General features: G+C 42.2%; 1 protein-coding gene across 5 annotated transcripts in view; it reads left to right on the top strand.

Moving 5' to 3' along the window:
• Nucleotides 1-13,083, top strand: part of PAK1 (p21 (RAC1) activated kinase 1) — a 164,425-nt gene that overhangs the window by 64,321 nt on the left and 87,021 nt on the right. Inside the window, exon 1 of one of the 5 annotated variants that reach the window (XM_060160105.1) lies at nucleotides 11,772-11,905. The exons of the other annotated variants lie outside the window; for them this stretch is intronic. The gene's annotated coding sequence lies outside the window, so the exon portion shown is untranslated. Of the gene's footprint in view, nucleotides 1-11,771; nucleotides 11,906-13,083 lie in introns of those variants that run through there. 5 annotated transcript variants of the gene reach the window in all.

Here is a 13,083-nt window from a genome sequence, read left to right as displayed (position 1 = left end):
ATGGGCTTCAGTAGTTGTGGTGCACGGACTTAGTTGCTCAGCGGCATGTAGAATCTTCCCGGACCAGGGCTTGAACCCATGTCCCCTGGATTGGCAGGTGGATTCTTAACCACTGCGCCACCAGGGAAGGCCCCTCATTGTAGTTTTGATTTGCATTTGTCTAATAATTAGTGATGTTGAGCATCTTTTCATGTGCCTCTTGGCCATCTGTATGTCTTCTTTGGAGAAATGTTTTAAAGTTATTTTGTCTACTTTTTTTTTTTTTTAACATCTTTATTGGAGTATAATTGCTTTACAATGGTATGTTAGCTTCAGCTTCACAACAAAATGAATCAGTTATATACATACATATATTCCCATATCTCTTCCCTCTTGCGTCTCCCTCCCTCCCACCCTCCCTATCCCACCCCTCCAGGCGGTCACAAAGCACCGAGCTGATCTCCCTGTGCTATGCGGCTGCTTCCCACTAGCTATCTACCTTACGTTTGGTAGTGTATATATGTCCATGCCTCTTTATCGCTTTGTCACCGTTTACCCTTCCCGCTCCCCATAACCTCAAGTCCATTCTCTAGTAAGTCTGTGTCTTTATTCCTGTTTCACCCCTAGGTTTTTCATGACATTTTTTTTTTTAATTCCATATATATGTGTTAGCATACGGTATTTGTCTCTCTCTTTCTGACTTACTTCACTCTGTATGACAGACTCTAGGTCTATCCACCTCATTACAAATAGCTCAATTTCGTCTCTTTTTATGGCTGAGTAATATTCCATTGTATATATGTGCCACATCTTCTTGATCCATTCATCCGATGATGGACACTTAGGTTGTTTCCATCTCCGGGCTATTGTAAATAGAGCTGCAATGAACATTTTGGTACATGACTCTTTTTGAATTATGGTTTTCTCAGGGTATATGCCCAGTAGTGGGATTGCTGGGTCATATGGTAGTTCTATTTGTAGCTTTTTAAGTAATCTCCATACTGTTCTCCACAGTGGCTGTATCAATTTACATTCCCACCAACAGTGTAAGAGGGTTCCCTTTTCTCCACACCCTCTCCAGCATTTATTGTTTCTAGATTTTTTCATGATGGCCATTCTGACTGGTGTGAGATTATATCTCATTGTAGTTTTGATTTGCATTTCTCTAATGATTAGTGATGTTGAGCATTCTTTCATGTGTTTGTTGGCACTCTGTATATCTTCTTTGGAGAAATGTCTATTTAGGTCTTCTGCCCATTTTTGGATTGGGTTGTTTGTTTTTTTGTTATTAAGCTGCATGAGCTGCTTATAAATTTTGGAGATTAATCCTTTGTCAGTTGCTTCATTTGCAAATATTTTCTCCCATTCTGAGGGTTGTCTTTTGGTCTTCTTTATGGTTTCCTTTGCTGCACAAAAGCTTTTAAGTTTCATTAGGTCCCATTTGTTTACTTTTGTTTTTATTTCCATTTCTCTAGGAGGTGGGTCAAAAAGGACCTTGCTGTGATTTATGTCATAGAGTGTTTTGCCTATGTTTTCCTCTAAGAGTTTGATAGTTTCTGGCCTTACATTTAGGTCTTTAATCCATTTTGAGCTTATTTTTGTGTATGGTGTTAGGGAGTGATCTAATCTCATACTTTTACATGTAGCTGTCCAGTTTTCCCAGCACCACTTATTGAAGAGGCTGTCCTTTCTCCACTGTACATTCCTGCCTCCTTTGTCAAAGATAAGGTGACCATATCTGCGTGGGTTTATCTCTGGGCTTTCTATCCTGTTCCATTGATCTATATTTCTGTTTTTGTGCCAGTACCATACTGTCTTGATTACTGTAGCTTTGTAGTATAGTCTGAAGTCAGGAAGCCCGGTTCCTCCAGCTCCATTTTTCGTTCTCAAGATTGCTTTGGCTCTTCGGGGTCTTTTGTGTTTCCATACAAATTGTGAAATTTTTTGTTCTAGTTCTGTGAAAACTGCCAGTGGTACTTTGATAGGGATTGCATTGAATCTGTAGTTTGCTTTTTTTTTTTTTTACAATCCTTCCTCCCCAGTAGGTAATGTTATTAAATAATCCAATCCATTCACAAAATGGCTCTCTGCATCTTACTCTGGTATAGTCTGCATATTTATGCATGACTGAGATGAGAGTTTCCTTAACATTGTTATTTCGATAACCTGAAGATGTTCTGTCACCTCTGGGCTCTCATCCTCTCCTATTTATACAGAGAAGCCCATGGTAAGTAGAAAGAAGCTCAATATTGGCTTCTCCCTCCATAACCTCCACTTCCTCCACTGCCTCCTGGACCATAGTTTCCTCCACCATATGGTCCCCCCTTGTTCCTGCTACCACCAAAGTTTCCACTCTTCATTGAGCCATAGTTAGTAGGCTGCTGATTATAATTTCCAAAATTATTAAAATTTCCACTTCCATAATTTCCTCCTCCATAGTTTTCATAGCCATCTCCGTAGCCCCCACCCTGGTTGCCATATCCAGATCCTCCACCACCGTATCCTTCTCTTCCTCCTCCATAACCAGGGCTACCTCCAAAATTACCACCTCCAGGTCCTCCTCCATACCCATTATAGCCATCCCCCAATCCATGACCACTTCCATATCCATCAGATCCTCCTCTGAAGTTACTTTGTTGACCTCATTTAACTTTAATCACCTCCTTACAGGCCCTGTCTCCAATACAGTCACAGGTGGGGTTAGGGCTTCAACATATGAATTTTGGAGGTAAGGAGGGCACAATTCAGTCATAATAATATATTAACAAACACTTTTAGTAAATTGGGATAAGTGGACAGATTGCTCTGAGGACCATAAGTAGCAGTGGCTAACTCTGTTTGAGGGAGTTTGGAAAAACCTTGGTAGAGGTGGTGACATTTGAACTGAATCCAAAAGGATAAGCAGAGGGGAAAATTATGGGAGAGTAGTTTGTTACTGCATCCTACGTGCTGAGAGGTTGATTGAGGGTGTTAATACTTTAAAGATTATCCATTTCATTATTGTATACTTCTGATTATTATAATGTTCTTATATTGATATAAAATAGAATTCCCCGTTACTCTCTCTGTCTCTATTTGATGGAGAAGACAAGGTGATTTGTATGGCATATGACAAGATAATCACTCTTGGGCAGTCTCTTCTTTAGGCCAATTCTAAGATTATATCCACATTTCTGGCCTTCATTGGTCTTTCTAGTTTCTTCCTGACTGGTCTTTCCAGCTCCACTTGTTCATTCACTTATTCATCCTTTCAGCCATTACTTACCAATCTCCTACTGTGTGCAAGGAATAGTTCTTAGGTCGGGGGATAAAGGAAAAGTTTTTGCTTGTGGGGCATATGTTCTATTGGTGGGAGTCAACCAAAAAGCAAACAAATATGTCAGTTGATGGTAAGTGCTATGGATACAAATAAAGCAGAGTAGGAGGGAATAAAGAGTGCTGAGATGGGGTGAAGAGAGGTTCCTGTCGTTTTATGAAGAGTGGTCAGGGAAGACCTCTGATGAAGTGATATTTGAGTAGAGACCTGAAGGAAGTGAGGAAAGTTGTCATACGGATATCTGGGGGAAAATGTGTTTTTAGGCGGAGTGACCATAGATACCAGAGCCCAGAGGTGGGAGTGTACATAGCCTGTTGGTGGAAGCCATTGTGCCTGGAGCAGTGTGAATGAAGGAGAGAGAAGTAGGAGACCAGGTCAGAGATGTAGCAGGGTAAGATGGGGGGTGGAGGAGGAGGATAGAGGTAAGATCATGTATGGCCTTGTAGGTCTTCATAAGAACTTTAGCTTTTACATTGAGGGACTTGGGAAGCCACTGGAAGATTTTGAGCAGAAGAGAGTGATGTGATCTGAGACTTACATTATAAAAGGATCATTCTGGGAGGCAGGAGTGGATCTGTTAAGAGTCTACTGCAATACTCTAAGTCACAGTTTCTCCACTATTAACATTTTGGGCCAGATAATTCTTTGTTGCGAGGGGCTGTCCTGTGCATCATAGTATTATTAGTAGCATTCCTGACCTCTGTGCATTAGATGCCAGTAGTACCTCCTCAGTTGTTTCAACAAAAATTTCTCTAGACATTGCCAAATTTCTCCTTTGGAGAAAAATCTCTCCCCCCTAGCCTCCAAATATTGAGAACCACTATTCTAGGTAAAAGTTGCTGATGGTTTGGACCAAGGCAGTAGCAGTAAAGGTAATGAGAAGTGATTGGATTGTAGATATATATTGAAGGTACAGTTGTTAGGATTTGCTGGTGACTTTGAGGTAAAGGTGATAGAAAAAATGGAGTCAAAGATGAATCAGATTGGGATTTCCCTGGTGGCACAGTGGTTAAGAATCCGCCTATCAATGCAGGGGACACAGGTTTGAGCCCTGGTCTAGGAAGATCCCACATGCTGCGGAGCAACTGAGTCCTTGAGGCACAACTACTGAGCCCACGTGCCACAACTACTGAAGCCCATGCACCTAGAGCCTGTGCTCCACAACAAGAGAAACCACTGCAATGAGAAGCCCACGCACTGCAACAAAGAGTAGCCCCTGCTCGCTGCAACTAGAGAAAGCCCGTGCATAGCAACAAAGACCCAACACGGCCAAAAATAAATAAATAAATTTATATATATTAAAAAAAGATGAATCAGATTTTTGGCTTGGGTAATTGGAAGAGTAGAATTGCATTGAGATGGGGACAGGTGAAGAAGGAACAGATTTTTGGATCTGTTAAGTCTGAGTGCCAGTGACACAGGTTTGTCTTCTGTTGTCTTTAAAAATGCTCTGTTTCTTGAAAGTAAGAAGTAGGTCTCCTCATATTTTCATCCTTTGTGACTGCACTGTATCTGGCATGTAGAACAAATTCAGTAAATGGTGAATGAATGATGAGATTATTTACTATTTCCTTGAATGTCTAGATTGTTTATTATTTCCTAAACAGAGCTCATGCTTTTTCCTCCTTTGGGCCTTTGCTTTTGTGGTTCCCTCAAGGGGATTCTCAACCCTCACCCCCATTCTCAGTACCTCTATTTATGAAAATTCTACTCCTTTTTAATACCCAACCCAAATACTGTCTCCTTCACAAAACTTCCCCCAGCTCTACAGATATAGTTGGTGTCTCCCTTCTCTGTACTTTTTGCCTTGTTTGAACTTCGTGTACATTTTGATTTAGTTAGTTGCTTTATATCTGACTGGCACTGAATAGATTTTTGCCTTTTCCCCCCCTTTTCCATCCTTCCATTGCTTATTTCTTTTCTTGAAGTATTTTGGTAAGCCATTATTGTTATCTATTTATTTTATTCTCCACCTCATTCCATAGTCCTTAATAGACAACAGGCTCTGCCATGTAATTACAAGAAAGAATGGTATATTAGGTGACTATTTTAATAGAACCCAAATCATCATTGTTGACTGACTTCCTCCTACATATTTTTTAAAGACTTTATTTTTTAAAATTATTATTTTTTATTTTGGCTGTGTTGGGTCTTTTTTGCTGCGTGCAGGCTTTCTCTAGTTGCGGTGAGCAGGGGCTACTCTTCGTTGGGGCACGTGGGCTTCTCGTTGCAGTGGCTTCTTTTGTTGCGGAGCACAGGCTCTAGGCGCACGGGCTTCAGTAGTTGTGGTGCATGGACTCAGTAGTTGTGGCTTGCAGGCTCTAGAGCTCACACTCAGCAGCTGTGGCACACGGGCTTAGTTACTCTGTGGCATGTGGGATCTGCCCGGACCAGGGCTCGAACCCGTGGTCCCTGCATTGGTAGACAGATTCTTAACCGCTGCGCCACCAGGGAAGTCCCCACTTCCTCCTACATTTAACTGGTAATATCAGAAGTTGTAATTCTCAATCAGTAAATGTATTGGTCTTAAATTATTTGTGGTTGCACAGGAATCAAATAAAAACAATCATTTTCAAATCCTACAGCCACTATCAGTTGAAACCTGTAATGTCTAAACAAATTTTGCTGATTATTACTGATCATTAGCCTTTATATAGTGTTAACAGTGGTTGCAAACTCATATGCTTGTAGAAGTCAGCTGAATAACCTAAAGGGCCTGATTAGGCTAAGATGACTACATAGACAAAACATCACTGGTCAAGATCCATGGGTTGAATGAATAGTTTGTGAATTATTTACTTTGGAAAACCAAAGGACTATATAAATGCAAGGAGTAATTGCACTTAAAACAAGTTAACTGCTAACTTGTGTAAACTTGGGCCAGTTATTTGATATATGTAGGATTTTATTTCTTTCACTGACTATGTAGTTTAGTCTTTTAAAGTCCCTTCTACCTCATTTGATTCTGCTTTTTCATTTCTTTAGTTAATAGTTTCTTCCTTGATTATAATTTACTAGCCCTCAGTAATAAATAAAATGCTGGCTTCTTATTAATATACCTCAATTTCATGAGTCTTGTATTTCATCAGAGGAAGCCATGGTTAGCCAAGCTTCCTATAACAGTACCCACCATTGAAAGAGACAGCATGTGAGCTGGTTGGTCTGCATTCTATAACCAAACCAGCATCTGGTTTTTGAGAACTGAAATCTAGAATAGAAGATGCCTGAATTTGATCTTTCTTGCTAAAGACATTAGTGGTCCTGCCTTATACTATATGATACATGTTTTGTAGTTTCTTCCATCTTATCCTGTTTATTTTATTTATTCAGTTTTCTAGTGCAGTACTTTTTACAGTTTTATGTATGCCACTCTCCCTTATTAGTGGTGATTCCTGGAGTCATAGGCCATTTCTACGTCATCTTTAATCCCTGTAACCAAGTACAGGCAAGGGCACATGGCAGATGTTTGATAAATGTTTGAAGAGATAGAATACTTACTAGATTTGCAGGTGATAAAGACTGGAAGGAAAAACTACTGTGCTAGATGGCACAGAGAGAGAGAGACAGAGAGAGAGAGAATGAGCGAGTGAGAGCGAGTGAGCTTGAAAAGGTGGGTTGAAGCCAAAAAAGATGAAATTTAAGGTGGATGGCAGTGAAGTTCTATATTTTAAGTCTGAAAGAAATGGCAAAATATGGGGAGCCTAGAGGAGACCTAGCCTGATGCTATTCTTATGAAAATTGTGGTTTGGGCTGCCTAAGGCCAGTGTCAGCCAAAGGCACTGCAGTGGCTAAAAAGCTAGTGCAGCTTCAGACTGAATTATTAGAAGTACAAAGTATAGTTAATGGAGGTGATAGTCCAACTACGTTCTATAGGGGATACACTGCCCTTAGACTATCACCTTTCCCATAGGGTACCAGGCAGTAAGAGGGTCATTGCAAACAGGACTGTGTTTAGTGGAAGGTGCCCTAGTTGCACCAGGATCATTGCAAACAGGACCGTGTTTAGTAAAAGGTGCCCAGATCACTCAAAGTAGAGTTTGAACTGTTCCCAGTCTGCAATGAGGTAAGCATAGAAATTGAGAGAGTTTAGAAACTTTTACAATAATTTGACAGAGTAATTTTAGGTCTAATGAAAAAGAAAATGAGGTTTATCTTATATGTCTTTTTTGTTTGATATTTGCCCTTTATTTTTTATTTTATTTTAATAGACTTTATTTTTCAAGAAGTTTTATGCTTATAGAAAAATTGACCAGGAAGTACACAGACCTCCTGTGTACTCCATCTCTCCCACTCCTCCCAGCACTTCCTCTATTAACATCTTGTTATCAGTGGGTACAAATGATGAATCAGTATTGATACATTATTATTAACTAAAGCTCTTTGTGTTGTATATTTCTGTGGGTTTTGACAAATGCATCGTATCAGGTATCCACCATTATAGTATCATACAGAATAGTTTTACCACCTTAAAAATGCCCCGTGGGGACTTCCCTGGCAGCCCAGTGGTTACAACTCCGAGCTTCCACTGCAGGGGGCATGGGTTCCATCCCTGGTTGGGGAACTAAGATCCCGCACGCTGTGCTGCGCAGTCAAAAAAAAAAAAAAAGCCCTGTTTCACCTGTTCATCCCTGCCCCCACTTTCTTAGCCCCTGGCAACCACTGATCTTTTTGCTGCTTCTATAGTTTTTCCTTTTCCTGAATATTATATAATTGGAGTCAGCCTTTTCAGACTAGTTTTTTCACTTAGCAGTATACATTTGGGGTTTTTCTAGGTCTTCATGGCTTGATAGTTCATTTCTTTTCTTTTCTTTTTTTCTTTTGCGGTACACGGGCCTCTCACTGTTGTGGCCTCTCCCGTTGCAGAGCACAGGCTCCGGATGTGCAGGCTCAGCGGCCATGGCTCACGGGCCCAGCCGCTCCGCGGCATGTGGGATCTTCCTGGACGGGGCACGAACCTGTGTCCCCTGCATCGGCAGGCGGACTCTCAACCACTGCGCCACCAGGGAAGCCCAATAGTTCATTTCTTTTATTGCTGAATAATACGCATTGTATGGATGCTTGTCTATCCATTCATCTATTGAAGAATATCTTGGTTACTTCTGAATTTTGGCAATTATGAGTATGGCTGCAATAAATATTTGTGGACAGGTTTTTCAACTCATTTGGATAAATACCTAGGAGTGCAATTGCTAGATTGTATGGTAAGCCTATATTTAGCTTTATAAGAAACTGCCGAACTGTCTCAGAGTGGCTGTACTATTTTGCATTCCCCCAGTAGTGAGTGAGAATTCTTGTTGCTGCACATCCTCACCAACATTTGCTGTTATCACTCTTTTGGGTTTTAGCCATTCTGATAGGTAAGTAGTGGTATTTTGTTGTGTTTTAATTTGCAAGTCCCTAATGACATATGATGTTGATTATCTTTTCATGTGCTTATTTGCCATCTCTATATCTTCTTTGGTGTGGTGTCTGTCCAGATTTTTTTGGTCCATTTTTTGATTGGGTTGTTTGTTTTCTTATTGTTGAGTTTTAAGAGTTCTTTGTATATTTGGAATATAAGTCCTTTATCAAATGTGTGTTTTGGTAATATTTTCCCAAGTCTATGACTTGTCTTTTCATTCTCTTAATACTGTCTTTGGCAGAACAGAAGTTATAATTTTTAAATAAGTCCAAGTTATCAACCTTTTCTTTTATGGATTGTGGTTTTGTTGTTGTATCTAAAAAGCCATCACCCAATCTAAGGTCATCTAGGTTTTCTCTTTTGTTATCTTCTCGTCATTTTATAGTTTTGCATTTTACATTAAGGTCTATGGATACATTTTGAGCTAATTTTGTGAAAAGTGTGAAGTCCGTGTCTAAATTGTTTTGCAGGTGGATGTCAAGTTGTTCTCGCACCATTCATTGAAAAGACTGTTCTTTCTCCATTGAATTTCCTTTGCTCATTTGTCAAGTATCAGTTGACTATATTTGTGTATGTCTATTTAGGGTCTCTATTCTGTTCCACTGATATATTTGTCTGTCCTTTCACCAATAACACACCACCTTTATCACTGTAGCTTTATAGTAAGTCTTGAAATCAGGTAGTATTAGTCCTCTGATAGATATCTATATGTAGTTATAGTTATATTGATCAGATGCGTTGCCTAGGCTACATCCCAGACCAGTTGAGTCAGAATCTCTGCTAGGACTTCAGTATATATTTTTAAAGCTTCCCTGGTAATACTGATACACAGGGCGAGTTAAAAACTGCCATACTCAAACCATAAACTTCTTGAAGGTGTAGTCCTGTTCGATGGTGTGTATGTCTCTGGTGGCTTGTACAAGATGCTTAAATAGTTATTGAATGAACAAATGATTAAAAGAACTGAGTGTGTTTATTCTGGAGAAGAGAAAATGTGCATGGCCTTGATAGATCACCATATACACATATCTGAAAGCCTTTAATATGATTTGGCATTGAAGGATGTTTTCTGAGTGCTCTAGTAGCCAGAATTGGAAGTTTACAGAGAGGCACCTGGCTGAATATTAGGAAGCACTGTCTCATAGTGCTCGTTGCAGATGAGCTTTCTGTTCCTGCATATTCCAGCAGAGCCTATCTGTAAGAGCAAATGCTGCATGGGATGGGAAGTTGGGTAAGGTCATGTTATGATTATTGATGATTACTTTGAAAAACTATGTCCAAGACTGCGGACTCTTTTTGGTTCTCCTCTCATTCATAAGTTGAAGGACAAGGGTGTGGGCCCAAAAGAACATCCTAAAACTACTTTGAAGCTGAGTTCTCGTAGTGCAGCAGATCCCTCCAGTCTGTATTACTGACCGATTCTCTGTGTGGGCAAGGGGATCTTCAAGAAATTTCCTGTCTCCTCTATCAAATTTGAGACTTTGATAGTTGGAATAACACAAGTACTCAGGGTTTGGGAAAGGTGAAAAATACTTAACAGAAGAGCTCTTTCTGTCCTCCTGGAGTTCTTCCTCTACGTCCTTCTGCAATTAGATTACTTTGGGCATATCAAATGGAGGTGTAGACATCTGTCAGGGAAAATTTCTCTCTAGCACACTTAAATTATTGATCAGACATAATGCTGGTTACCTGCTCTTTGCCAGGCTGTAGGGAGAGGGATATGGTAGTCAATACAAAGATGACTGACATGGCAGAGAGAAATAAAGCATAGGCTTAAGAGTCAGACCAAAGTTGGAATGACTCAGCCATTTACCAGCTGTGTGGTCCTGGGGAAGTCACTGCCCTCTCTCACTCATCACATCCTGTCTTTTACCGAGTTAGGCGGCTGCTTCTTCCAAGCTGTATGCTTAGAATATTCTTGTTTCTTCTCATCTCTTCTTCCAATATGTTATTCTAAATCATTACCGTCTTCTTCTGCCTGGAGTTCTCAAAGAATCTACTGATTTGTCTTCTTATTTCCATAACTCTCCCCTCTGTTCTCCATTCAGCAGTCAGTGATTTTTAAAAAATATAGATTAGACCTTGTCATTCTGCTTCAAACCTTCCAAAGCTTTCCCATTGCTAAAGCCTAGAACAAATCCCAGACTCCTAGTTATGACCCACAAGAGACCCTGCCTAATCTGACTCCTGACATCTCTCTCAAGAGCAAGACATAGAGGGGTAGTTGACGAGGTAATTTTACGTCCTACGGAGCATTTGGAAATGTGTGAAGGTGTTTATTATTGTTTCAATTATTGAGAGGCACTACTAGCATTTAGGGGGTCTGGGCCAGTGTTGGTAAATATTCTGTATTGTTCTGCTCAGGGCCCTTTACAATGCCTGATTCACAATATGTGTTTAAGAAATACTTATTGTACAAAACCATATTCTTCCTGGGACTCAGTTTTGACACATGTGAATTGGTAGTGTGTCTACTTCCTAAGGTTGTGGTGAGACAGACATAAGATTTTGTAAAGTACCTGGTACACAACAGCACTAATAAATGGTAGCTGCTGCTGAGCTTTCTTTGCTTAGAAGCAGCTATAAGCATCCACCCAGTGTTCTCCCTAGGGCATTAGAATTAGCACCTGACACCTTTGTTCGAGGCGGTGGGTAGGCGCATTTCTTTCCTTGAAGCCTAATCTGATAGAATGCTAGGTTTGATTTGAGTTGTCCTGGAGTCCAGACCCAGCTGGAGAAACTAAGGCACAGGGGAGCTCTGGTTCTCTTCCTTGACTCTGGGGCCCACCCAGGAAGCTCTGACAGTCCCTGGAAAGACTGGATTCACTGAGAAATTACCCCCTGCTGAAGACTAGGTTGGGGAGAATAGCTGAGAGGGTGGCAAGGTAGTAGTCTCCCCGCCTTCCCTCAGAGCCTCTTTGCAGAAAGGAGAAGCGCGGTTTTCTCCCGCCTCCTTCCCTCCCTTATTTCCCCGCCCCTTCTGCTTCGCCAACCCTGGAGCAGAGCTTTCGCTGCGCCCTGCGAGGGCGGGAGCGTGTTGCGCCCTGGAGCCAGAGCTGGGGCGGCCGAGCTGCTGGGAGCCCGGCCCCAGCTAAGTAGAGCCACCTGGGTGGAGCCCAGGGTGTTGCGCGGGCGACCAGGCGTGAGGGAGGTGCGGCTCTGCCACAAAAACCGTAAGCAGAGATGCCGGGGCCATATCCCGCCGCCAGGTAATGCTGGCCCACCCTGGGGCGCGCTCAGCTGCGCGGTGCTGGGGCGGGGGGTGGGGGGGTGGGGACGTCTCTGTTGGCTTCCGGGGAGTGGTGACGCGAGTCCGGTAGATTTAGGGTCTCTTCCTTTAAGAGACCCTAAGTGAGAGAAGGGGTTTAGGGTGGAACCCCCAGATGAGCCCACCCAGGCCTAGGCCATCCCTGGAATCAGAGCTCTGGCTAGGGAAGAGTGTGAAGGGGAAGCTGGTTTTGGGGGAACTTGCTCTGCCTCAGGAGCCTTGCCCCTTTGCAAGCACCCTTCTGCTTGGCGGCTAGGGTGATGCTTCCCTCAGCCTTGGATTAGCGGCTGGCCTGCTGGGACCATGGGGGCTTTTCTCTTGGGTGCTGGGGGGGGCATTGCATTATAAGTGACTTGTTAAGAGGTGGAGTAAACTGAGAGCTGTGAGACCTGGGGTGGGGTGGGGGGGCTGGTCCTGTTCAGGCAGCCTCTGTGGGGCCTCAGTTTCCTTATCTGTGCAATGAAGGGCTTGACATTTTGTTTGTGACTCTGGCATTTTCAGGCTGTCAAACTGCCTTTTGGACAGGTGAGTTGGTAAAAGCCCCAGAATGGACTGCAGAAATGTCCCCCTCAACACTGTAGGAGATAGGCAAACTTGGGAAACAGACCTTGGAGGCAAACTTGGGAAGAAGACCTTGGTACCCTGTCTTCCAGCCAGTCTTTTGAATGGCATCTTACTGGGCTGCTCAGGACCCAGTGGCTTCACAGACGAGGCAGAGGTTGAGAATGCTGATTATTTTAGTGTTGAGTGTAGGTATATTGGGTGTAGGGAGATGGGGTTGGGAAGAAGCAGATCAAGGTATATTAATGGTTTTTCTCCAAACTGGCCAATTGTTCGATACTTGGGCATAAAGCTGCTTTAAACTTGGCTGTCTTCTCTGGAGCTTCCTCCGTACTCCGTCAAGCTAATGACAGACCTTGAGGCTGTGTAATGTCTTAATCGCTATAATTCTTTCCTTTTTGATCATCTGAAACTAAGAAACACATGTCAGGCCTGATACTAACCTACCTTGATTATTTTGGACTGCCTTCCGCCCCCCAGTTGTTCTGTGACTCTACCTCCTTATCATCTTCTCCCCACTTTTCTTTCTGCTTCCTACTCCTGAACATTTTTCCTGTC

Source organism: Lagenorhynchus albirostris, chromosome 9, assembly GCF_949774975.1.
Source record: "Lagenorhynchus albirostris chromosome 9, mLagAlb1.1, whole genome shotgun sequence".
NCBI lineage: Eukaryota > Metazoa > Chordata > Mammalia > Artiodactyla > Delphinidae > Lagenorhynchus > Lagenorhynchus albirostris.
The sequence above is the reverse complement of the archived record's forward strand: the minus strand, read 5'-3'. Positions and strand labels throughout refer to the sequence as shown.